At 35.3% G+C, this 27,946-nt stretch overlaps 1 long non-coding RNA gene across 1 annotated transcript in view; it reads right to left on the bottom strand.

The window, feature by feature from the left end:
- The window catches only part of LOC110468234 (uncharacterized), a 92,264-nt gene extending 87,062 nt beyond the window's left edge, over positions 1-5,202 (bottom strand). The window contains exon 1 of the long non-coding RNA XR_014954973.1: positions 346-5,202. This is a non-coding gene — a long non-coding RNA (uncharacterized LOC110468234). The remainder of the gene's footprint in view (positions 1-345) is intronic.
- Positions 5,203-27,946: the final 22,744 nt, after the last annotated feature.

Here is a 27,946-nt window from a genome sequence, read left to right as displayed (position 1 = left end):
GTGGTGAAGCCACAAGAAAAAAACCAAGATGATGACTTTCTCTCCAAGTCACCACACACACATGCTCTTTCTTCAGATAGCTTAAGAAAATTCCTAAATAAATGTATTTCACATTGTAGCAGATCCCAAAAATGTCAAGCTTGATAAAGCTTTTTGCAACATAAAATTTTATAGAAGAAAACATTTTGTAGCTTGCATGAAGAAAATCGTACATGCAACATCTCTTCCCATGCAAAACTCAGAGGAGGAACAGAGGGCCTAAAGACAGTGTAGTTTCCCCTTTGACTACAAAAGGATATAAAATCTAGATTCTGCTCTTTAGCTATAAGACAAAATAATAGATACCTGTCATGATGACCCAAGATGTCCCTTTGGCTGATATTTTGCCAGGAGCATGTCTATAAATCACAGTTTCTGTTAGAAGAAATACAAACAAAACTGTTAAATAACAGTTCAGCCTTCTTGAGCATTGCTGGGAGGTTTATCACCAACCTTTTTCTCTTCCTGTTAGGTCAAATTGTGGTAGCAACATACATCATTCTATTTGTTTCAAATGACCAAGACTAAGATAAGCAGCAAATAGAAGCTGAGGCACTCAGGATCTAGAATATGTATTTTTATTCATCTGATTAGGTGACTTCTTGACATTGAGGATGAGAATATTAAGGAAAGAATTCTCTGTCTAACAAAATATCGTTGAGGCATTGTTCCATGCTTCCCACACCACTGACAATGGTCAGGTCATCTGCCTTGCAGCGTGGCATAGCCAGCATGGCAAACAGTGCCATTGGTTGGCCAAGAGTCATCTCACATGAAAAATTTCTGGGAAATTAGTAGGAAAATGCTAACTCTTGTAATTTTGGCAAAATATTTGTGAAGAGGATGTTAACGAAGGAAGACATCATGAAGAAATCACAGGTGGACAGACCTATGGCATCAAATGAAGTTGGTTTTAATGGAGGGCTATAACTGGGGATTCCTGGTCAGGACAAGCAATAACATTGTCCTATGAAATTCTGTACATTTTCACAGGCAGAACAACTCCCCAATAGCACATTCTGCTCATGTCCCCATGCTGTGGTGTGATGCTCTGCAGCCTACTTTCTCAGCTTATCTCAAAACATTTCTCTTCACACTCACCAAGTTTTAAATGCATATTTCTGTAGGAGTCGCAAGCTGCAGTGATACATGGTTTCAGTAAGACACACTTTCAGGTGTGCAAATTACATTTTTCTATATAATGTTATAAACTATACAGTAAACACTTGGACATGAAAGTCAACATATCTGGTAATACTGTACAAAAGAGTTATTTAATCAGCTGATTAAGCAGCAGTTGGCATTTCTAAATATAATTATTTATTTATATAGAAAAACATATTTCACAAAAATATTCTAACCAGCATTACAGTTTATATGTAAATCAAACAGGGATAGAAAATAGTAAGAGAAGTTGAATAATACTGTTGAATAAGACAATTGGATTTTAAATTCCACCCCGAGAAAAGAGTTGTCTGATATGTCCATATGTATTTTGAGCTATTCTGCTTAGTGAATTATTAATTTGCACTTTACAGAAAAACAGAGTATTCACATAAGGCAACTAAGGGAGGGAAATTTAAGATAAAATTCAAGTATTTGGAAAATCTACAGTTATATAATATTTACACTAAAATTCTTGTCTTGGTGTGGGCTGTTTTAGACACTAGTTCAGGAAGGAAATAATTCACTGAAAGAAATATTGTCAAATTTTATCCCTATTCCTGGTTTCTGTAGAATGCAGAAAATACCAATTAAAAATGTATTCTCAATCTAGTAAATTTTAAGGGGACAAAACTTAGATAGTTTAGGGTTAGCCTTCAAGTTCCCAATCTTTATTTTTATTTTGACTCTCAGTATTTTGAAATAATAATGAACCTCACAAAGTCTCTATTTTACAACTGTAAAATGAAAAAAATTAAAATCCTTGTCTCTTTTTTTGTGGAAGCATCATGCTTGGGATATAAAATGTGCTGAAAATAACAACTCCATTATGGTTTATTTGGGTTAATAATTTTGCAGCTAAAATGAGAAAATAAACACAGCATCTTAGCACTAACAACTCAGAAGCTCAATCCACACATTTCTCTGGCTATCCAAGCAAGTTTAGGGCAAAATATTATGAGGCAAGCTTTGAATTGTGCTCTAAACCTGTGTGAATTGCTGCACTGATATTTCGGCTAATTTGCATACTGCTAATGTTTTCGTTTCAGAAAAACAAAAGGGTTTTTTTATCAGTTATAACAATTTTGTCCAGACCGCAAAAATAAAGATGACTATGACTGAATAGATCCATTTACATTTCCTAATTGTCCTGGTCTTCTTTTATTTAAAAAACTGATCATATAATTGAAGTTGGTTTTGGAATCACTGAGGTGAAATTACCATGGCAGCAGTTTGCAGAGGCCCTGAAACCAACAAAAAGGTTTTTTTCTGCACATATTAAAGCTCAAGGCGAGCAGTTGCAATAACAATCATATCTGCAAATTATCTGTTCAATCATCCTGTCTATCTGGTTTGGAAATAGCATCTCCATACTGAAGCTCCCCTGGAGGTTCTGCCTGCCATGTATATCTTTAGACAAAATCAGACAAATCTTGGGTGTTATTTTGAACATGGGTCAATAGGACAATGACTCATCCCACTCAGCTGACACTAGTTCATTAAGATACATCACTTGGGAAGGTACACAAGAGTATCTGTGTTTTAAACATTCATAGCAACACTACATTATTCAAATAAGAGAAAAGTGCTTAAAACATGCCAGCTAAGTGGTTCACTGCAGCTATAAAACACTCTGCAAGAACACTGAATAGACTCTCAAATTGTTTATTTTAACTCAATTCTCCAGAAGATCCCTGGTGTCTGAATTCAAAGATTGCTCATGTTCTGTTGCATAGTTTGCCCTTTTCTTTAAAAAATGGTGCTGTAGAAATTGCAAACTCCTGGATATACAGGCTGCTACTGACTGCAGGCCATGCTGGCACCTTCTTCAAGATTAGAATGACAATACCCAAGCTCAGCCAAGCTTCAAACTGAGAGTCTTTAGCAAAATGAAAAAATAAATAAAATCAATAAATTTGAGGTACTTTCTAGGGATAAATAGGACAAAAGGTTCATTTTCTGGAGTGTATATTGTGTGAGGACCCCAGATGATCAGTGCTGAGGGCTGTTTCCACCACTCTGAGAAGGAAAGGGAAGGCAGCACAGGAGCCAGGTCCCTTCTGTCATTGTGGAAATTGCTTCCCTTCCCTGTAACCATCTCACCATCATTTCACAGGTTTCAGGACCAGTGATGTGATCTCAAGGGATAGTTTATGCAGCCCAAGAAAAAGGATGCGTTGTGATGTTCTCTAGAAAGTTGGGATGAGATGGTCCATCCGCCTTTCCCAGGCTGCTGCATCCTGAGCCTGGTGCACCCTCTGGCAGCAGGGGCAATTTAACCCTTTCCTATAAGTAGATACAGGCTGGCTCTGAAAATTTCACCAGTTCTTATTACCAAGATTTGCCCATGTCTAAAAAGACAATATTTGATAACAATTGTTTTATGTATTTTCAATGGTGTATTTTCTCCCATCTGATTGAAGGTTTCTTAAATTAATTATTTGCTACACAATAACCCATTCCTTGCCTTTCAAGGTAGCTTTGGAACTAAGCTGGAAACTATGTAAAAGGTGTTTCAGAAGAAAATTACTATTATTTTTGGCAATTTAACATAGCTTGCTGTTAATATTAGTGAAAACATGGGAGACACTCTTATTTCTGGAAATTATTGAAAGATAAGGCTATATATATCTTCTAACAGTTAATTGCCTTCTCACATATCACTGATCAAAATTTAATATGAATAATTCATAATTTGAGGGGGTTTGTGTTTATAAAAGGAAACCATTTAAAATCAGCTTTCCTAATCTATCAAAGGAGCTGCAGAGCTACCAGAAAAGAGAGTTGAGTGGAGGTGTGTCAGTCACCACAGCACTACAATCATTTTGTTGAAAGCTCTTAAAATCTCCAGCTGTTGGATCTTATGGATGATTGATGCAGATTGCTCTAGGTGCAAGCTGATGTTCCTTAGTGATTACAAAGATGAGGATGGTGAAAACAAAACTCAATTCCTGATTACTCCTTTGCTTTTATTTCCCTGATCAAGAATAGTCTGTGATGTTATTTTAAAGAGATTCCTGCAAAACAAAAATATGGGGAAGGGCTGTCATGGGGAGATATAAGTTAATTTGCAAATGTCTTGCATCACTATAAAAGAAACTAACCTTACCTTGTTATCTCTATGAAATATAGTTGATTTTTAGTAAATCTTAAGCATTACTTTCATCTAGAGAACTCCTTTACGCATATTTGTGTTATATAATTCTATATAATCAAGGATCAATTCTTGGCATTTCCCCTCTAAAGTTCCTATACTCTGAGCATTTTGAATTAATTATAACAGACATTATGTCAGATCTTACAGCCCAAATGAAAATGGCATTTTCATTCAGTAAATAGATTTAGAGCTTTTTAGTATTGTAATTTTTTTGTATTTATTTCATTATTAATATGGTAGATCCAAAAACTAACTTAGTAGAATGTAGGTAAATCTTTATGTGTAATTTTTTTAAAAATCACTTAACTGGAAAGATTTTTTTTTAGCAGAAATGGAAGCTAAGGATTTCTAACTTGTACAAGTGCACAAGTAAGTAGTAACATATATTTCAGGAAAACCACAGTGTTTTCCTTTCAAATCTTTAAATCATTGCCATTCATGAAAAAAGTACAAGATTTCCTCCCACAGCAATGAGATCAGGCAACATTAAAACAATCATTTGTGCTTCCAAAATACATAAAAATATTACAATATATCACTTTGAAATTTCAAATATTTCAGCAACAATCATCTAATAGCATTCATGTATCTAAAGGAAACAACTCCATCCTGACACATTTGTATGTGTCACTTAGCTAGCTCTCTTCTTAGTGATGAAGTTTTAGCAGAAAAACAAAACCCTGGTATAATTTTGCTGTTAGCAGGTTTTATTGCATTGTTTCAACTTGTTTCTCATACTGATAATGCTAATAATTTACAGTCAAAAACATCCTCCACTATATTTGCAGAAGACAGTAACAGTGTTGTATATTTTCTAGTAATACAGCCACACTATTGCTACCTTCATAAACACCTGTAGAAAGCAAAAAAGTGGTTGAAATTTTTGAAAAATATTTCCACTTTTTTATACTGTCATTTTTGAAGGATATGGAACATTTCTTCTCTTTTCTTTCCTTTCTATGTTGTACAAAAGTGACATACCTAACTGACAGGTTTGGGAATGGGCTTCTTCCCTGTCTTGAATGTTCCCACAGGTATTCCCTGCCTTGAAACCTTCAGAAAGATCTTTGATAACATCCTTTTGCCATACTGTTTTAAAGTATCCTGTCCTGATTTAAAGAAAAAGAAAGGAAGCAAAAAATCCTCAAAAGTTCAATGAAATTCTTTGGCTTGTTTCAAGAGAGGTTATGGCATTGCTTTGCATTACCACTACAAGAGCACTTCACTCAGCTTGCAAATCCAGTGACATTTTCCCCAGTAAGAGTTCTGGCCACAAGGCATTTCTTTAAGGAAAGTCTCAAACTCCTAAGCAGACTCCATAAAAAGTTGGAGGAAACCAGACCCTTCAAAAGGCAGCAGCAAACTCTGCTCAGTTCCTTTGAAGAGTGAAGCTGCCCTGTGCTGGAATAGGTAACTCTGGATGGGGGATCCTGTGGAGCCTGGTTCTTATCTTGAACTCTAACCCTGGCAAGACAGAGCCAGAGACAGAGCTGTTGCTTTGTCCTTGACCTCCAGTGTGCCCTTTTGCTCTTCCCTGTGTCCAGGTACTGAAACTTTGCAGCTTGAGAGTTTTCTCAACCATTTTTCCATTAAGCATTTGGATGGTAATAGGAAAACTAAAGCACACACTTCACTTACCCATTTTTTTTTCTTTGTTTTCTTCCTGGATAAAAATTAAAGACTAAAAAAAAAAAAAAACTGAGACAAACTCTGCTCTATCATAAAACTATTGTCCACTTTCCTATGAGTCAGAATATTTACCATTTTGAAGTACAAGAATATTTGTGCATGCCATAAGGCTCACACCAAGCAATAGTCTTGAATCCTGCAATCTTTGTTCTTTCACACTTGGATTATTACAGCTCTTTGGTTCTCTGCTGCAGGATCATGACATGACATTTTAACACACATAGTCTGCTTTCGGCATTTTAATTGGTTTAAAACTGTTGGCAGCATCTTTTACTGTATTAATTTATTGCTTCAGCGTTAGTCAACTGAAACCTTTGCCAGATGGCAACACAGCCCCTGAATACTTATGAGGAGAAAGAAAATATTTATATGATGCATATGTTTGCTCATTCATTAAGTATTCATGAATTGTTTTTTAGAGTTTGTTTCTTGGGTTCTTTTCTCCCTTTTGCTTTCAGTTGCAATGCAAATGGATCCTAAAGGTTCAAATTTACATCTCATGGTGGCATAATTATTAATAATCTAGATATCTATTATCTGCCTAAAAAAATATTTGAAAATTTAGCACTTTTTTTTAACCTACACTGAATATCAAAACAAGTGAAATATTTTGAAACTTCCAGAAATGTTAGTGTGTTATCCCTTTCCAAGTGCAAAAGAGCAACAAGGAAGAATAGAGATGACCATCTCACTTCTAAATACAGCCTTCTCCACAGAACTCTTTAATATTAGTCCCCCAAAACACAGCCAGCATTAAAAGTTGATGCTTAAGTATGTTATTTCAGGAAATTTTCTTCCTCCACTACTGACAGGTCCTTTCAGAAGTCACCTGCATCTAGATTTATTTCTAAACATAATACCATCAGTAATGTTCAGAAATCAGTTGAGCTATCTGCCAAACCCATGAATTTCTCCCGACTTCTGGTAAAAGTTACAAGAGAATTAAATACACAAACAGGAAAGGAATTTAGGATATGCTATGACTTACATTGATCACAGCTGAAAGCACCTTTGTTGCTCCACTGATTTCCTGCTTTGACCATTAATTTTCTGCCTGTAGCACTAAAAAAATCTATTCTTTATTGTGTGGTGTATAACTTCAAAAAAACAGTCAGAATTCAGACATCCTCTTGGTTGTGAGTATTTGAAACCCATCATTTTTTGCTGCAGCTGTTTGTTAATCACAGCATGTCAGAGCTACAATACCTGGCAAAATGTACCTTTAGTTTTCTGATCCTCGGTCATGACTAAGCTTCCTCAGAACATGCAACCCTCTGAACCAAACTAATAACTAGGAAATTCCCATTCTCTATAAAGCCTTTGGCTTTCAAGCCTTTCAGTAGATTAAGAGTGAGATTGTCTCACCTGTCACTTATTGCACAACATACATTGTTTTGCAATGCTCTCAGCTGACTGTTCCTGCCAGGACATTTCAAGTCCATGGTTATTTCATGGTATCTGTTCTTAAGTTCTTCTACTGAAGTAATTTTTATACAAACTAAATAGTAAATAATGTATTGCATAATAATAAATTTAAGTAATTAACTGAATACATGAATTTTGCACAGTCTTCATGGTGCAACAGGTTAACCTCCTGTGACACTGGGTTCTGGCCATCCTCAGCACCTGATCTTTTGAATTAACTTTCTTTTTTTTTTGAACTTTATTTTCAATTAATTGCTCTAGAAATACACTCCAAATCCAAATCAGATATCAAAGCTAGATGACTTTTTGGTTTTTACAGGTCCAGTAAATCTCATTATTTGTGGAGAAGTTGTCATAATTTGCTGGACTGCATCTTGGCACATAAAGATGTCACCACTGCGACTCAAAACTCCCTCTTATCTGGTACCTCAGCAAGTATTTGGGGAAAGTACATTTCTGCTTCATCACATTGCTGCTCTTCTGTCTAGATAGAAATTAAATCTATTTTTACTGTCTAGATAAATGCATTCTGCTTTCTGAAGATGACACCACAGAGACATGAAAATCAAGACAATTCAAAACCTAACTTTGAGATTCATGAAGATTAAATCTCTCAAAATGTATCACCAAAAGAAAACCTTGGGTTTGATAGCACCTGACTCTGAAGATACTATGAACTATAAAGTTCCTGCTATAGATATGAACTATAAACATGTCATGCATTTGAAAATGCTGCAAAGCAAATCACACTCTGCTAAATTTCATCAGATATGATTTCATCAGGGATATGTTCTGCACTCCTTAATCTAAGAAAAAAAAAATTGGCAAGACACAATTTTACCAGAGTTGAATTAAAAATATTAGTAAGGTAGATCTGTATAAATTCTTTTTTTTACAGTAGTCAGGTATTTATTAGGGAACCAGCATTTAACATTTGCATTAGGAATTAATGGACAAACTATTTGGAGATTATTCTGAATTTTCCCTACTCATTACACTTGGTCTGTACCTTGGAATGAGCATATTCTTGAGGCTGGAAGTCATATTAATTTACTATCAGCAGATTTCATCTTCTCATTATATTTTTGGCTACATTAATTTTATAACATCTGGTTGCTTGATGGTATAATTGTAGTTAATCAATGGACCAAGTTTGGTTTGGTAATTGTATTGTCTGATATAATTTGGTTCAACAAAAACTGGAATAGGGCTATTTATTTTCATGTTTATTTGTTCTTTTTTATGTTCTTCTTCCCACATCTATCATTTGGGTGTGGGAAGTTCTTTCAAAACAGCAATACAAATCCAGAGAATTAAAATAAACCAGTTACAATCCTTGAGAAATCTAAACTCTATTCCCTGTCAAAACTGAAACTGAAAAAATCCAATTTTCTTAAATTTTGAATTTTGTGATATCTCAGTTTTAGTAATTGTGATTTGCGTGCAAAAGTTGATAAATTAAAAAAAAAACAAAAAACAAAAACAACCAAACAACAAACCCAGGAAAAAATGGCACTCTGACTCTTTTATAAGCATACTGTCTACTTTGCCAGTACTAACTTAAAAATATTATCAGCTTTTTTAACACGTCAGGCTTTATTCCTGGCACTGTCATCTCCCTTTTTCCTCATCCTCCACTTTCTCCCTCCTCATGTGATTGCTTAGAAAAATAACTCATGTATTGAATAGAAGAAACCTTACCTTCTTTTTCTTAATAACCAGAGTTCTTGCATCCACAGTTTCTGCGATGCCTTTCTGTGTCCAGAAAGTTTTAGTTTTTGTCCTTGAAAATTTTGTATTCCCAATGGTGTGAGTTCTATCACTATCCCAAACTTCTATTGCTTGAGTCTGCTTTTGTTTAACACTGCTTTGTTTGGTAAGGATCTCCTGCACCAGCAATCATCTCTTCATGTACTGCACTCTGGGTAACAAAACACGCTTGTAAAGATAGTCTTGTAAAACTAACTAAAAAAAAACAAAAAAAACAAAACAAAAAAATCCCAGGACACTCTCACACTTGTAAAGTGCCTCTTTGTAAAGGAAATTATTTCCTGAGATGCTGCATTCAGCCACCATCGTGCTTTTCATGCAGGGTTTCCATAGTCCCAGCACCTCCTCACTTCCCTCTAAGTTCTGAGGGGATTGATGGAAGGTGTGAGGAGACTAAATAGCTGATTCTTCCTGTCTAATATTAACCTTAAAAAACAAAAAAAAACCCAAAAAACCCAAAAAAAAAACCCACTTTAAGAGAATAAATAGAATGTGTTAAATGCATTCAAAATTTGTAGCTTTTTATGCTTTTCTTAACTTCTACCCACGTGAAAATATAATAAGCAGACTGTTGCAGCAATACTGAATTGAGTTTATTAATTTAGAAAATACTCCAAAAGTATTTTTCAGAAAATACTTGCCACTTGAAAAAGTCTGTTTCATCGGTGACAAAGCCAGATTTTTTGCTTCTAAGTAGCCTGTTGACATAATTATGTGTACAGCTAGCAGGGACATGAACGTCAATAAAGAAAAGCAGGAGCTCACCTGAATCTTGCCTTGACCTTGCACATTTCAGAAAGCAAAACTTCAGGTCCCCCAGCTCATCCTTCATATTTTGGTGGCATGAGTAAGAATTACAACTACAGAAAAGTCAAGTGCCATAATGTAAACACCTAAATTCACACTGCAATCCAAATGGGAGCACTCAGGAATGCAGCCTAAGCCTCAAAGCTGTTTAGAACATGCACTTTCTGCAACAATCAGAAGAGGGGCCATGGGCACTTCTGACATTCAGAGTAGCTGGTCTGAATGCTTATGATTTGTCAAAAAAAATCACTAGTAATGCAGCTTCCTTCTGGTTCAAGCACCTGGAATGGGCACTGGAAGAGAACAAAAGGTTTTGTGTAAAACAAGAAGATAAAAGTACAAATACACATAAGATTACAATAGAAAAGTATGAAATTACAAATACTTTTACAGTTTTTCTGATAACTGGAAACAATTTTGTTTTTTTTTCTTTTAAGCTTTCAATATAATAATAAAAAATTAGCATTTAATTGCCACAGTAATGAATAAAACTGCATTTATTATTAGTCAAGTATTTGGAAGATTTTTAAGTGCTGATTAAAAAGTCTAATTTGATTTTTAATTTTAATCACAATTTTTGAACTTTTCAAATTTCTCTGTCAAACATTTGCATCTGGATAAATGAAAGTTAAACAAAAAGCACACCTCTCTGATTTGCATGTTTGATGAAAATTGCATAGCTTATTTTCAGTTATCGTCCTTCAAAAGGCAAATAATCAAAAAATTTCTATTAATTATATTTTCAAGAACACATAGGACAACAGTATAAATTGATATAAATCTATATACTATGTTTAATTTTAGGAATTGGCCTAATTGAAGTAGGAATATTGCTAAAGAAGTATCCTTCTATCTCTTATTTGCAGTAACTTATTGTACAAATATTACAGATGTATCTGGTTATATTGTCTCACCGGGCTAAGTTCATGCCATACTTAACATACAAACTAGTTTTTTTTCCTTTCTTTTTTTCTCCCTTTTATGACTATCTAGATGTAGACTGAAAAATGGAAGGATGTTTTTCCCATTTCATAAATAAGAGATCAGACCCCCTTAAAGTAATTTCAGAAATAATTTCTATTTTAAGTTAACATCATTCATATATTTTTGGTGCTAGTTACAATAATTGGCAGGCTTAGTATTAGTACTGGGACATCCAATTAGTTTCCTGATCAATGTAGCTTTTACCCATGAGGAAGATTAAATACTTTTTCTTCAGTTCACTTACTTTAATTTACTTTCAACTTTAAGATTTGCTAAATTGAGTGATGCTGGTCAAGGTATATTTCATATATTTTAGCAGCATTTAACAAAGAGCTTATTTTTATTACCTTTTCTATTATTGTTAATGCATTTAAAAATGTATATTTTACATAATCTAGTTTAGAGGTCTTTAGAAATAGCTAGATGTGCTTGACATAGAAATCTTCAACGATTACATCTTCAGACAGTTCTGGTACAGTTGCCTCACTTTATCCATTACAATTCTATAGTTCTGCCAATTTTATTTGTCCATCTCCAGAATGCCAAGATAATATAGCTGTTGCTAATGCCTGGAAACACTTTCCTGTCTTTTTCTGACAAATTGCTGGAAAAATATGTCCATATCCCTTCAGAGTAGCAGCCAGCAATCGTGCTCACACTTTCTCCATCCAAACGTTCATTTGGCTTATTATTTCAAACCAAGCATAATAAACTTTCCAAGTTGATTTTTCTTCAAAGCTTACTGCTCTCTGACTTGGTCAATTTAACAAATCATCTGTGTAAGCATTTGTCTTGTGTTGCCATAGCAAGGAAAGTGATTCCACACCCACAGAGAGAATTGTCATTTTTTTCTATACCAAGCATTTTATTCCTTGCTGAAGATAGAATTATGTTGTTAAGGATGAAGTGCATAATTTATGTTATAGTTACAATTCTTTCACACACATCAACTTTGCTAGCTAAGCTAAGCTGAAAAATTTCTGCTCATCCATACCCCTTAGAAGAATGCATATAGTGACACCTAAGAAGAAAAATGCTACTAAATTATGGTTTTTGGTTAGCTAGGTAACTTTTTCTTTCTATATCTAAATTTTGTCATCCCCTCCCTGTGCTCACTTAGTCTGTGCTACCACCTGAAGTCTGAAACCAGGAATCCCATGTTAGATTATGTAGGGAAGAAGGGATATACCTCCAAAAATAGATTTATGGATAGACTTCAAAACAGCAGGCGAAATGGTAATGAAAGATTTTCCTATCACATTTCTATCAGATTCTATTTACATTCTACATTTCTCTTTTATATTTCTGGAGGCTTTCTGCAAACGAAATTGCAAAAGGGCTGCCATTTACAAAAATAGTTTCATTCACCTTAAATTTTCCAGCCCTTAGAGTACCTCACCATTACACATGCATTTGGCTTCACAACAACCTTTCATAGAAGGTTTTTTTTTTTTTTTCAAAAGTTTGCATTCTTTTATCTCTTTGTTCTTTAAGGCAAAAAAGCTTGTTTATATCTCTAGCATAGTAATTAAACGTTTCTTTTTTGGACAAATTAACAAAAAACATGATTTTTTAGTTTTCCTCGAATCCCTGTGAATCGATGAGCAATTAGTCAACATAGAAACACATATTTCCTTAGGAGAATAATTTCTTCTCAAACATTTTGTAAAATATTGCATTTTTCTCCATGTAGAGGTTAGGGAAATCCTACTGTCCTTGCAAAAGTTTAGTACTTTCCTTGGTTAGCTTTCATCTGCTAATCTTTCTTTTATTTGCTAGTTTTTGCTTCCCATTCCACAGATACTGAGTCAATGATACAGTGATGATATCAGTCTTAAAAAATCCATATCTCTAAAATCCCACTTCAGCCTATGAATTCCTACTGTGGCTGAAAAAATGTTTCCACGTATTTCCACATACTTCCTGGGCAACCTTCTATCCTTTTCAAAAATAATGATGTCTGCAAGTGCCATCCAAATGAAGTTTTTTGGGAAAATTTTGTTGATTTATTGCTTTAAGAATTAAAAAAATGCATATAGCCTTTTTAATACAACATTCTTGTTGTCAGTATCAATTAATCTATTGAAATAGACTAAATCTAACATCATTGGGGAAATTCTACAATTAATCTGATGAAATTTTCAAAAATTTTTTCTCCTTTTATTTATTGCAAATATATTTCATTCAGCAAAGGAAACATAAGCTCCAGACCTGTCCAGGTCTTCCTAAGAACATTTATTTCCTTAACATGCCCATATAAAAAATTTATCTTACTGCTAGTGACACTGTCTGTTAAATTAAAGCCTTTACTTTGCAGCTTTTAGTTTATTTTGGCTGTTTCCATTCTAGTGAAACTGATGATTCCATATTTGAAAAATCTTAAGATATATTAGATTTTCACACTACAAAAATCGCAGAATCCTCATCTATTCTTGACAGCAGAAGCTTAAAAAATGCTACATAACAGATTCCAGGACTGAAAAATATTTTTCTGAAAAAAAAATGAAAGAAAATTTAAAAAAAAAAGTTATGTAAAGGAAGACTTGATTTGCATAATCCATTACAGATAAAGCAGTCACATGATTAGACACCCCCACAACTCATAAAATAGCTCTCTAAGGATGAGTATTTAACAGCAAAATTGTAATTGATACTTTGAAATAGGTAATTCCTAGTTACATTTTTTTACACTCATACTTCTTCCATGTAAAGTGGATTAACCCAAATTAATTTTCACACTAATCTATCTATCACACTAGAAAGGCTCATTAAGTTTTTCCAGCTTCAGACAATTTACAAAACTAGTGAAAGCATTGCCATAGTAATTATACTGGATTTTACAGTATAAGGTGCTAACATGGCAATTTTGCCTACAGAAATTTATGACAAGCATTTTAACCAAGAATGAAAGTACTCACTAAGGAAATTATGATAAATTAGAATATTTCACCAGTGAAAATTTAATTTGAGCAGAATACCCTGAATATAATTTCACATGTATTTGTAAGGGCAACTTTGTAGACAGTGTTCACACAGAAATGTGAAGACAACATAGCTGTTTTGCTCAAAATTGTAGCTTTTACAACATCTTCATTGTAATCGTATAGTTCCAAATATTTTGCACCAAACAGAACAATTTTTGATATAAGACATTAATGAAATTTAAATTATCAGAGTTTCTAGAAAGTAAATATCACATTTGTATTGGAATTAAAATGAAAATTAAATACAACTGTAATTTGAAATTAATGAAACATCTATATTCTTGACTCTAGCTTTTCTACAGCTTCTCACTTTTCTTTCAAAATTCTGACACAAATGTAGAACAGAAACAGGAGACATCAGAGCTTTTCATTGGCATTAATTTACTACATAAGTCAATTAACCAATTGGAGCTAAAACAACAGACTGAACCAAAAGAATAGAAAAGGCTTTTAGAAGACAAGGAGATGATTAAGTCATTAACCATCTTGGATAGAAAGAAAAAGCCATATATTGATTTTAGAACATTGATGGCTTAGTTGGATGTTAGGTGTGAGGAAATTTTTCGTACGTCAGAAAACTAATACATCTGCTGAGTCTGTGATTTGTTAATCTTTTTTAGATTTATGACTCCAGAGTCAGCTTCTGAAGATAATTTATTGGTTTCCCTTAGGAGTCAGGACTAAGGGAAAGAAGGAGTGGTTTGGTAAGTAATGTAACTGATTACAAAACCCTTTTTTTTACCCCTTAACTTATCTTGAGTAAGTGTCTTCTGCTGCTTCATAGTTGAGTGCTTTTGCTCACAGAATTTCTGGTACAACATTTGGTTCCTTGGGTAAAATTAATTTAATTCTGTTTGCATTTAGGCTACATTTGCCTTATTGAGCTGTTATTGGAGATTAATTGATAAATTAAATTTGTTTTCAGCAAGAACTCTTGCCATGTCAAAGAGCACAGATGACAGAAGACTAGAAAGTGGGAACAAATGTCTTAAAGTTAAGTCTTCTAGCATTGAATAAAAGAGCCTTATTATTTTCCATACAGATTTCAATAAACAGGAATTATGACAATGGCACATATTTAATCAGTTTATATATGAAATATAATTTAATAACTTCAAATACCTAACTATTTAACAGTTTGTAGCATATAATTTAGTTTGTATAAAGCCAAGCATTAGGATTTTTAAAAAAAATTTCTTTAACAATTCAGATCTAAATTATCTGCAGCTAAAATTCCCTCCCCCTTGGCTATCATGCTTAGCACAAGCATAAAGATTTTATTTGCTTTATCATGTTTAAAATGTAGATAGTCATGATAAGCATATGCTAAGTGCATACCTTACTTGAGATTAGACCCACTTTTTATCACTCCCTAGATTTGTGACCTGTTACCTTTGTGATCTTCATTACTCTTTATTAATTCTTTAAACCTGTGTGTTTAATGACTGAATACACTGTACAGTCTAAAATCAGCTCAGGGTTCTGGTGACACAATCAGGGAATAAAACAGAAAATAACAAAAGACCACTCAAGGAGAGTTAGAGAGTTAAAGACTTACCCTGTGTTTTGAGTCCACATTAATAGCTCAGCCAGAAAAGTAAATGAAGGACATGGAAAATTAATGAAACACTAGAACCATACTATGGAACACAGCAGAGAAACAGCTCAACTATGTATGAAGAAAAATAATATAGATGGGGTTTTCCTACCAGCTAAAGAAAAGTGGAAGTCCATTAATACTGTATTATACTCCAAGTGATTTAAATACTTTTTTAAAAAGTCTAAGACCTAAATATTCCTTAAAAATCTGGAATAGATAATATCCCTACAATCCAGAAGGTCAGGTTTCACTGCAAAAGGGACGTTAAATTTTCCACATACATGCCTTACCATTTTTTAAATGTTCTTTCCAAATTGTTGTGAAAAGCAAAGGTGGCACTGGTAACATTTAGACACATGTTGCAGATATGAAGAGACATATGGTCACCATCTGTCATCCAGCAGTCCACTAAAGAATGCCTTGGAAACAAGAAAAAGGTGAAGTTTTTGTTGTTGGTTTTTTTTTTTTTTTTTTTAAACATGGCAATACCTTCCTGGAAGCTAAAAAATTACCATAATAATAAAATGAAAAATTAATGAACAGCAATACTGCTGTTTACTTTAAGAATTACTTTGAACTTATACATTATAAGTTAATGAATTTCTGGAATAAAATAGTAAATTAAATTTTTAGCCAATAGGCATCTGGCACAACATTCTTTTCAGCCCCAGCCAGTCTCTGCATCCTTCAGATAAACTCCAGTTTTCAAAACTGCGTGTTGCTTTTGTTTTGTTACCCATTATATTTGTTTCTCACACCATTAAACACACATTTAAGACAATAAGCACATCATATAAGTATTGCAACCTGTTATCATCTAGACGAAAATAACTTCTTGATGGTTTTGGTACATTTTCAGATTGCTGTCAACTTGAACTTATTATATAACAGCATGTGGTTGTATTGCATGTGTAGGATATCTCAGAACAGAGTACAAGATATTTTCAATTAAAAGAGGAAGAAAAATAAGTTTGGTGTAGTGAGGCACTTGTGTTTGCCATCAATAAAAGATATGGCTAAATTTTCCTATGGCTAAATTTAACAGCTTTGATAAAGGGAGAGCAAAACCTTGTATGACAATTTCTTCTGTAGTAAAGAGTGTTACAATGCTTAAAAGTATCTCAGAGAGAAAATAAGAAAAGCACAAATTCAGAAAAGTTTTCCATGGCACAATTTTTCCCCCTCATCTTCTCCCCCTTACCCCCTTCTTTTTCCTTCTTAGAAATCAAATATGCTGGGCAATTTTACTCAATGTTGAAAGCAGTTCTACAGTTTGGATCAGAACTGTTCTATAAAAAACAAGTTCTCCACTGCATTGAGAGAAACAAAGTAATGCATTCCAAAAAAAACTTCAATAGCAAAAAGCATTTGAAATAAGGTAATTTCACTGTATTGTATTTAAACTGAATAGAAGCATATTTATAATCCCCAGCTACGCTTCCTCTAGAGGCTGCAGCACACATTTCAGTTCATGCCTTATACTAATCTTGTACAAACTGACATTTTGCAGCAGAAGCTGATTGCATAACTTTGTAGGACTCTTATGAATGCTACACTATCCTCACGTAATTCCTTGGGCTAAAGAACTGCTTGGAAGTTAGTGTGCTTAATTCTTTTCCTTTCTTCATCTATTTGGGAAATGATTCTTGTAGATGGTCACCATTTAGAGTGCTACATAAACTTTACTCTCACTCTAAATGCTGCTGAGAGCCCACAGAGAGTATTAGTTTTATGGCTGTATTTGTATTTTCAAAAAAACAATACTTGGGAAAATGCTATTATATGGTAAATATGGCACCTTCATCCATCATTTCTACAAGAGAAGAGATATAAATAAATCCTTTTAGAGATTGCATTCATAGACACTGCTTATCCATGTAAAAACGTGCACAGCCAGTATCAGAATTCCTTCCACTGCACCACATCTAATACAAAATGCTCATTTCAACCATCACAAGGGTTTTTCTTCAAAACAGCGTAAAATCCAATGTGCTAAGAAACAAGTAGTGTAGCAAAAGCAAATGAACTGTTAAAATGCACAGACAATTATTGCTTCAGGCTAAAAGGGAGATCATTGGCCAGACACTTGAAGGGAAGCACACTTTGTGATTATTCACTGCACACTTTGACTATTCAGACATCTAAAGCTAACAATCTCTCAACCATATTTAAATGGGCATCCGAAGGCTGCCTTTGCACCGGAAAGCAAGCTGGGAAAAAAGATGAACACAATCATCACACTTGTAATTTCTGCTTGTACTAAACCAAAAAAACAACCACCAAACACCTAATTTCACACTTTCACCTAATATCACTTTCATCTGAATTTAATGTACAGTTCTGTTTAAGAATTGTTATCCCCCACCCACATATGCTACTCAAACAACTGAGAGATAGAATTTTCTGATGTTAGACATAATTCTAAACAAAACTCATGTGTCCAAATGCTTGTTCTAAATTTGTTAAATGTGCACAAGGAACTGTTTTGCATCCTGTTCTAGGGTATTTCTTAAACACAAAATATAAATGAAGCTGAAATACTTCATTCAGAAGGCTGTAGATCTGCCTAAAATGGGATCGACTTTAAAACAACTACCTGATTCAGTTGATATGTGAGTTTTTATTAAAGCCTTCAAGAGCAAATAAATTTTCTGAAACTTAGAAATCCAGGCTCTGAAATTCATGGGTGTTTTGAAATTAATTAGATCAGCTTGAAGTGAAAGGAGATGACTGGTAGCAATTAGCAGATATTTCTGGTAGCTCAAGACACAACAAGAATTGTACTTTCTAATTAACATTTTTGAGCATTTTCTTGGATTATTTCCCACCAGCACAGCTTTCTCATAAATCTGAATCCAATTTGAAAATGTCACTAATTTAAAAACACACTTTTATTACAATGACATCTTTACTATGAAAAATTACGATGAAAAATGCTCATGTTCTAGAGTTTCATTCACTATCTATACAAAACACTAGGCCTTTACTACAAATTTATTTCTTCTGCTTCTCAAGTGCTCTTTGATTTTTGTTTTGGAAAGTTTGTCTAGAACTTTGTTATAGCAAAGAAGCAAATCTAAATCTTCTTACAGATGTATAGATTATACATGTTATGTTTTGAAATGTAAGAACACACTATTGTATTCTGTGGAAAGTGATTTTTCTGCAGTTCTTTGATCCTGTTAGATGAAATTATTTTAGAAACTTAGAGATATTCTCACAGAGTTTTTCACTGATAAATAGTTGGAATCCATGTGGAAAAAAAAAAGCCTCATCACTATACAGAATCATAGTAAGGTTGACAGAAGTTTAATCAGTTTAAATATATAATAACACATAGCATTATTTTGAAAAAGTAGAATAAAGACATCTTTTCAGTCCTAGAGTCCTAATGCTGGGGGTTTTTATTATAATTATGTTCTCAGCTGTGGAATGTTTTGCACAGAACAAATTGTGATCAGTTACTTTGGTATCTAAGTTGTATTTGTGAAGGAAATATTTGTGTTAATTTTGAAGACCTTTGCCTGTGTCTTTCCTGATGGCCACCACAGGGACCATGTGGGAGAACAGACCATGATCTTGGGCTGTGCACTTGGGCTGAGCAGGAAAGCTGAGAGGGCACAAAGAATTGGACCTGTCTGTCCTCTCATTCAGCTTTTTCCTTACCTTCCACTACTCACAGACAGCACAAGTACAGGTCACTGACAAACACTGTTAATCACCAAGGAATTGAAAAATGAGATGGCAACAGTCTCTGGCTTTGCAATGATATACAAATAAAGACAGAAGAGAAGAGTGCCAATGCAAATAAATCACTGTGAATTCTGCAACCTCATATGAGACTTGTTCAGAGAGTTTCCACAGTGCAAGTTCCCAGCTCCCTTGGTAGGACTGACAAAATAAGCATGTGAGGACATACCACAGACTCCTCCAAAGGGATACTTCACAGAAAATTGCTCTTCCTTTGATAATAACATTTTGGTGCTGGGGAAACACTGAATTTCATTCCCTTCTCAGACAGATGATCACAAACCTCCAAGGCAACAAAATATGTTGAGAATGTTGCCCACTATTAGCTAGCTAAGTGCAAGCAGCAGCAGTTCAAGTTTCCCAGAATCATTAGCAATTCAGTCTCTCAAACAACAAAAGGTTGAGGGGTGAAAAATTAAGCTGGACTTTAATTACTGATTTTGTGAATTTATACCAGGTAGGAAATGTCTATTTAATTGATGACTGCAGATGCATTTCTCTGAACAGAGCAGGAGGAAGAGAGGGAAGAGAATGGAAAATGTTCTTGTCAATACAAAGAGTTAACAGGAGAACAAGAAGAGATGAGAAAGAATAAAGCCTACCTCCAGAGGAGCAGGGCTGCTTAGCTGCTGCCAGCTCATGAGATTGTTAATGTCTGAGTCAAACCAGCATTGTGTCCCCACAGCCTTTAAGAAATGGGTGAAATGGTGACTCTGTCAGTCATGTTCCAGCTGTTTCTAATTGTTTCAGTTTAGAGACAAGTTCGGCAGAAAACACTCTGGAATGAGTGCTTCCTCTAAAGGAGTTCCAATAATCCCTTTTGGCCGATGGTAAATTAATTCTAGTGGATGAAAGTGAAAAAATCACTATTCACAAACAGAATGCCCACACAGCATGTGGAAAAATGGTAAATAAATGCTAGATATTGATAAGCAACAAAAAAGATCAGAAGCCTTTTCCCGGGTGCAGCTCCGGGCACGGCCAGCAGGGGCGCTGCTGGCTCCCGGCCGGGCAGGGCGGCGCGGGGAGGCCATGGCAGCTGGGGAGGGCAGGGAAAGGAGGAGGTGGCTCCTTTTCAAACCTCTCAGGGAGCAGAGTGCCACTCCACGCGCTGAGCTGGGCTGTAGCAGTCGCCTCAGAGCCGTGGGCTGGAAGATGGAGCGGCAAATCAAAGTGTAGCACTAACCCCAAAGCGTTGGCGGAAGCAGCAGGGCGTCCTGGCAGATGTGGGATGCTGAGCTAAAGTGTAGCAAAAACCCAGAGGCAGCGGCAGAAAGCAGTGAGGGCTGGGTGGGGATGGCTCCTTTGCACAGCTCACCTGCCACAGCTGGGAAAAAAAAAATAACATGGGGGGAAAACATAGAACAAAAACACACAGGTCAGACCCACCGTGCCATGTGGCAGACATGTCCATCGCCCCACCAGAAGGAAAAGCAGCCCCTGGCCCCCAACCCCCTTAGGATTCCAGGCTGCCCTTCACCCATCGCGATATTCCCGAGGTGGAGGGTGGGAGCAGTGGCACTTGTGGACACAAAACAAAAACAAAATGGTTGTGATACACACCATTCCTAAGACACTCATTAAGAAAGGAACCATGGAATCACAGCATATACTGAGTAGGAAGGGATCCATCAGGACCATTGATTCCAACTCATGACCCTGTACCACACCCTGTGCCTGAGAGCACTGTCCAAAAACTACTTAAACTCTGTCAGGCTTGGTGCTGTGATGGCTTTCCTCGGGAGCCTGTTCCATACCAAATTATCCTCTCAGTGAAGAAACCTTTCCTGGTATACAACTTAAACCTCTCCTGAGTCAGCTTTATACCTTTCCCTTGAGTTTTGTCACTGGTCAGGAGAGTGAAGAGATCTGTACTCTCTGCTTCCCCTCATGAGGATGCTGAAGACCTCGCTTAGGTCTCTCATCAGTCTGCTCCAGGCTGAACCAAGTGATCTCCTCACAAGGCTTCCTCACTTCACCATCCTCATGGCCCTCCTCTGGACACTCTCTAATAGTTTAATGTCTTTTTTGTATTGTGCTGCCCAAACTGCACACAGTTTGTCAAGGAGACAATTACATGTTATTAAGGAAGTTTTGTAAGATGTGCCATGATGTATACATTTTGGTGAGGCCTCTTGTAAATGCTTTCTACATTATGACTATTTCACCAATGTTTATAGCTTTATTAAGCTACAAGAGGAGGTCAGGTGCCTTTTGGTTGTCACTATTGACAATAATAAGCATTCACTTTATCAAAGCATGAAAATAATGTCAACAATGAGTTTCTGCTAAAAATACAATTCTTACTTGCTGTTTCACTGTTATTACTTTTCCAAACAGCAAACAACATCAGTCATTGAAGACAAACTGCTGTGCTATGACAGAAAATATATGCTTGCCTTACAGTCATGTTTTTCTTCTTTTATAATGGACATTATTCATAATGGAAATAATAAATCTTAATGACTGGTTTCAAGAAATTTGGCATCAGACAAGTTCATATTTTATTCAGTGTTTTAAGAAATGTTTTTCAGAAAAAAATGGTATAGTAAATCAAACCCCAAGAAAATTAGTCATCCATATAAGTTCCCAAGATGTTCAGAGATGATCATTGAGACCATGAAGTTTGGTCTCATGTATGCCACAGGCTGCTGAATTTTTCCATTACCAAATTGAAGAGTGAAAGTATTAAATATCTAGAACAGCATCGCTTAATCAGGCCAATGGTAAAATGATCTATTTTCTGATATAATATTTTCTGGGGCTTTTTAAATGTTGAACCAAGAGTAATTCAATCATGTCCATTGTTATTATACAGTCATGGGCTGTGATACCCCTGTTTTACTTTCCCCTTTTATTAACAATTTTAACCATAATGTCAAAATGGAACCTGGTATCTGCTGCAAAAAAAAAAAAAAAAAAAGACCATCTCAAAGAAAGAACATAGGACTATTCTCTAGCAGTGTTGCAAGTGTGTTGACAGGATTTACTTGTTGTTAGAACTGTGTAAGTACATAGTATTTTTGAAGTCAACAAATATATAAAACTAGAGATCATATAAAGAGTGTTTAGACTTTTCCCCAAAGAGCTTTTTAACCCAATGTGTTAATCCTTCTCTTCTACTCCTTGTGCTCATTATTGATCTGAACAGAGTATAAATGCCAGACTGCAAATTATATTTTTCTTATGAAAAGAACTTTATTGATAGCTAGAGATAAATTATTATATTTCTTGTCACATTAAATCACTGAAAGAAAACAAAAATATGAAGCATATAATAATCTAGTAGGCCAGTTTTATGCCCTCAAACAAGAGGAAAACATAAGATGACTGGAATCTGGAGAAACATTTTCACTAAAATTAGGGTAGTATTAATAATCAAAGAGAAAGGAGAGGTAGAACCACCAAAACAATGTCCCTTATATGAGTCTGGCCCCTGTAAAATATTTGCATCCTTAAATTAGCCTTAGGTTTCCTACTTATTAAGGGAATTGGTCTTATTTATTGAGAGTTGGTCACCTCAAAAGAGTATTAATAACAATGAACAGAGTTGCTGAACCCAATATGCCAGGACACCAGGATAGGAGATTGTTTAAACTGAATATATCTTTAGCATTGTTTTACAAAGAAATCTTAAACTTATGGTTCAGAGCTGGAATTTGGAGCAGCTGGCAGAGGCACAAGTGATTTTTATTCCAAAGATGGTCAGTTACACATATAAACATTTCCTTTTTAATTAAGCATTTTTCCAGTCAAAGCATTTAGAAGTTATTTGGAACTCACAGTTCAATTCTTTTCTCTAAGAGGATTTAAAACCTTTTGCCTTCTACAAACAAGCTGGTTACTGGGGTGGAGATGACCTGGCTCATCCTCCTGAAACTCTTCCATGTTCCATTAAATGTCTGCTCAGGCAAGAATAATGCTGCCAAAACTAACATCAAGGTGCTCATCAGAGAATGCAGACTATCCAACACACAGCAAATCTATGGATAAGGATCACAGAGATAGCAAAGCAATAAAATATGAAAGGCAAACAACAATTAAAAGAAAATATTTATTTTGACTGTTCTGCTGAATGGTTTGGTTTGGGTTTTTTGATAATATGCGATAAATTGATAAATAAAATTCCAATCTGTTTAATGATTTGTCCTGGTTTGAGATAAAATTTGTGAGGAATCTTCCCAAAGGGGTCTCCTCTAACAAAGCTGATTCCAGCAGCCCCTCTCCAACCAGTTTGGGAGATAATCTTCTTGGAGAAAAGTGGGAAAATACTGTTTATTTCACAAGCAAAGTACTCATAAACATGGAAAAAATGAATAAACAATGAAACCTGTCATTGCTCTGAAGAGATGGCAAATTCAGAGAGTTCTGTAGTTCAGAGGGTCTTTTCATGGGTGTGTCTTGGCTCACTCAGTCTCTCCCAGTCCTTTTGGGGCTTGAACCCTGGGGGTCCCTGGGTGATTGTCCTGGTGTTCTGGACTGGAGAAAAAGACTGAAAAGTCCCAGAAAAAACCAAAAAACACAGCCCTGGGAAAAGTTTTCCTGTTGTCACTAACGAGGAAAACCAGCAGGGAAAAAAAAAATTAAGCAAAGGAAAACTCCCTGTCTCTCTCACTCTTCAACTGCTGTGAGCTGGGAGAGAAGTGAACTCTTATTTCTCTGTTTTGAATACAAACACCTCAAATATTCCACTGCTTCTTCCCCCTTTCTCTCTGGGCCTAGCTTAAAGCTTCAGGATCCATTTCTGGATAGAAAAAACACAGATGATGGGATACCAGACCATAGAGTCACCCCAGGACACTATTGATTTGCATGAAGCTATATTCATAAATTATATTTAATATTTTATTTCATTAAAGTGATTTAAAAAAAAAAATAGCTTTCAGTTAAATACCACATCTCACAAAATTTAAAATAAATAGAAATTGGTAGAATATTTATTTACTTCTTTAGCCAAAACAAGGACTGATGCTAATGCTAAGAAAGCTAAGCAGTGATTAAAACAATACAGAAGTGGACCATGAGGAAGAAACAAATGATAAAATTGAATTTTATTTTTCGTCTTGCAGATTGTTTTATCTTTTTAGCAATCTATGTTTCTGCAGCCAATGTCTGGAAGCATTCCAGTTGCCTGAATGAGGATCAAGGTTCCAAAAAGAATTAAAATGTTTGAGAAAACAATTGGAACACAGCTTGCTACTTAGAAATTATAAAATCATTCACAGTTCCTTTTTCATTTTTTTTGCCAGTTAAAAAAGCAGGCTAATAATTTAAAAACTAGTTACCACGTTTCCTCTGAACACATTTATTCATCATGAACATTATTTGCTTAAAAAAGATGATTATTAATATAATTTACTTTTCTGCGAAAATGAAATTTGCTCTGACTTGAAAACACAGCAGGCACCTTTGTACATGAGCCTGACAATTCAAGATCACTTATGTGTACCTTTCTGTAAAAAAGTGATTCACCAAATCCTTTTTTTGCCACACTTCAGTGATCTCTCACTTGATGGAAATTCTTCTGCTGAAACTTGCAGAAAATATTTGCCTGCAGTTTGCTGTGTGAGCAGGTCCTCTACCTAATTAAAAAACCTTGATAAGCCATGGAAATGTACTATACAATACCTCTTGTATTGAGGAGTAATGCATCAGCATTGATAATCCATTCTTAGTCCCAAATGATCGCGACCAATGATCATGACAACACTAAGTAAAACCTTCATTTCAATTTGAAACAACTATTACATTGCCAACCTTTACAAAGACCACCATAACATTGTTACTTTGCAGAAATATAACCTTGTGACAACTAGGAAAAAAAAAAAATCTTTCTTTTCATCACATAATGAACATAATTCACACAAATGTGCTGCTTGTTCTTTTTAGCAGTTGTTAATACTAAATAAAAAAAATTACAAGACAAATACAATCATCACATATATATGGCATCATTTGCAGATGCATTTTCAGCAGTATTTCTGCATTTCCTAAATATGAGACCTGTGTGGAAGATTTGAAATATTCCTATATTAAACAAAAGTCCTGCAATGTTTGCCAATATTGAAATCTTTCAGGCCTGCAGAGACTATTCATAGAAGAGGCTTTTCCCCATCAAGAATTATGAAAAGCAGCAACTAGTTTTGAAAACAGAGAGCATACAACCCCTTGAATCAGCAAATAAAACAGCAAAATAGTCAGCAGGCAGCCAAATCACTCCTGGTTTTTATCACCACAAGAGCAGAGGGAGCCTGAGGGATTACTGGTGATCACACTGGGTTTCACAGAACAGCAGGGAATTTCACCTAGTTTATATTTATCAGGAAAACATTTTGTAGTCTGAAAATTCCTTGCTTAATTCGGCACTAACTTTTCCATATCAAAATGACTTCAAGTGTTGGAGATGAAAGAGCAGAAACAGGTTCCTGGCAAGGGAACATACACAAAAAAATCATATGGTTTGGTGTTTTGGTTCTTTTGGTTCTGTTTCCTTTCATAAGCATCAGCTATGGATGCAAATCTGCTGGGCTTTGAGGCATGGAATAGCATTTTTGGAAACACTTGTGCAAACTCCAATATTGAGGGGTTTTGCATGAAAATGGCATTAAATACAATCTGTTCACAAGGCAGCCTGCCCTTTGAAACAGACAAGCTCATCCTAGAGTACCCCCCGCTGAGGAAACAAATTTTCTATTGCTTTTCCAGGAGGTAAAAACAAAAAAAATCCTGCCTTCATTAGCCCTGTTTAAGCCCCACTTCGGTAAGTTTTTTGGTTAGCTGTTTGTGATTACAAAAAATATCTTTGGAGTAATGATACCTACATTTCAATTAAGTAGGGATTATAAATGATTGAATGATACAAAAGTTGTTAGCTTGATTTTTTTTTTAATTAAATCCCCAAGACTAAGTTTTCTCAGGTGACCTATCCTAAGAGTAAAATAATGTTAATAGTTTTTCATCTAGTGGATCTGAACTCAGCAAGGAATCTTTAGTTGTAACCCTTACATAACTGAAGATTAGATTTTTTTTTTTTTCTCTTATTGTAGGTATAAGAGAAATCATTATCAGTATATTTTTCAGCATTTAGAAAGAGCTCTGTTCATTACAGAAATACCTATGATTGATTTTTAACAGGAAAAGAGAGAAGAAAGGAGCAGAAAACTACTGTGAAGTCCTGTTAACAGGTGTGTAAAACTTCAAGGCACGCGACAAATGAAGAGCTGTCTTTCAAAACTTGCTTTGAGACAGTCTGAATTTGCAATACATGCATCAATTTTTTTTCTATTGTGAAAAAATTTCACACACTGATTATGAATAAACCATGCTTAAAAGAAGTAAATTCTTGGAAGGATAAGATTTTTAAGGTATTTTTACAAATGGGCAAAGTAAAAACCACATAGAACAAGCAAATAACACAAAACATTGCTTTGAGGAGTCATTTGAGTCCTGACATATGTAGGCTGAAGTTTATAATCTTCCACAGACTATGGTTCATTTGTTTAAAAGAGAAATGGAAAAATTAAATATAGAAATGTAAAAATCATTACCTCATGACAAATAAATTAGAAAGACAGAAACTGATCCTGACTTTCTGTCTTTAATTCATTCCGGTTCATCTTATTATCTCTTTATATACCCGAGATAAAATATTAGCTTAATTTTGAATTTACCAGTTTAAAAAGTTTTTGCTGGGGTCTTTTCATGAGTTAAACAGAATTTCTTGTTCAATTGTCACTGCTGTATTTGAAACACCTTTTTAGCAGACTCCAAGGCAGTAAGCAAATTACAAAAAAAAATGTATGTGAGTGTGTCTAAGCATAGCAGAACCATAGGCTGTGATGTTTCCATTGGAGACTCTGTTCCACCATGCCGTGCATTGTGAATTGAAGCCAAAATACACCAGCTTAATGGAGAGGAAAGATGATTATGTGCTGATCCTTCCCCCTTTCTCACTGTGTAGCCACCAGCAGTCCCCTTGTAAAAGAAGAAGGAACTGAAGTCAACCCTGCAAGATGAACTTACTCATGCCTCTATGTGACACCGCTCCGTGAATAATTGATGTCTCAGACACAGATCTTGGAGCTGTTCATCTTTCATAGAGCAGCAGCCAGAGCCCACGTGGAGCCTGCAATCACCATCTCGAGAGCCACATGGCACAGCTGCCCCACTGACAGCACAGAGAACAGAGCAAGGAGCTGGTCCTGCTGCCAGGCTTTCCCTGGCATGGGGAGATGAAGAAGGCTCAGAGTATCGAGACAAATGGATTCCCCAGTTCTGGCTCAGGTGCTGCACAAGCTGCCTCCTCTGCTCATGGCACAGCTGAGATGCCATGTTACCTCTCCTCTTCTTCACCATCAGCCAACTGCTTCTGATGAGTCGCATACAGATAGTTAAAAATCAATTGTCAGCTTCACTCTAATGGTATTGCTGAATCAATGGTGCTACAGTTTACATTAACAGTGTCTGGCCACACACATCTCTGGGGAAACTTTCCAGGTTTCATGTATTTTCATCTGGAAATGGAATCACACCTATAGTAATTCACTGCAATAAATACCATTACAAATTATATTCCAC

Source organism: Lonchura striata, chromosome 4, assembly GCF_050655825.1.
Source record: "Lonchura striata isolate lonStrDom1 chromosome 4, ASM5065582v1, whole genome shotgun sequence".
Lineage (NCBI taxonomy): Eukaryota > Metazoa > Chordata > Aves > Passeriformes > Estrildidae > Lonchura > Lonchura striata.
This window is presented reverse-complemented; position numbering and strand designations above follow the sequence as displayed.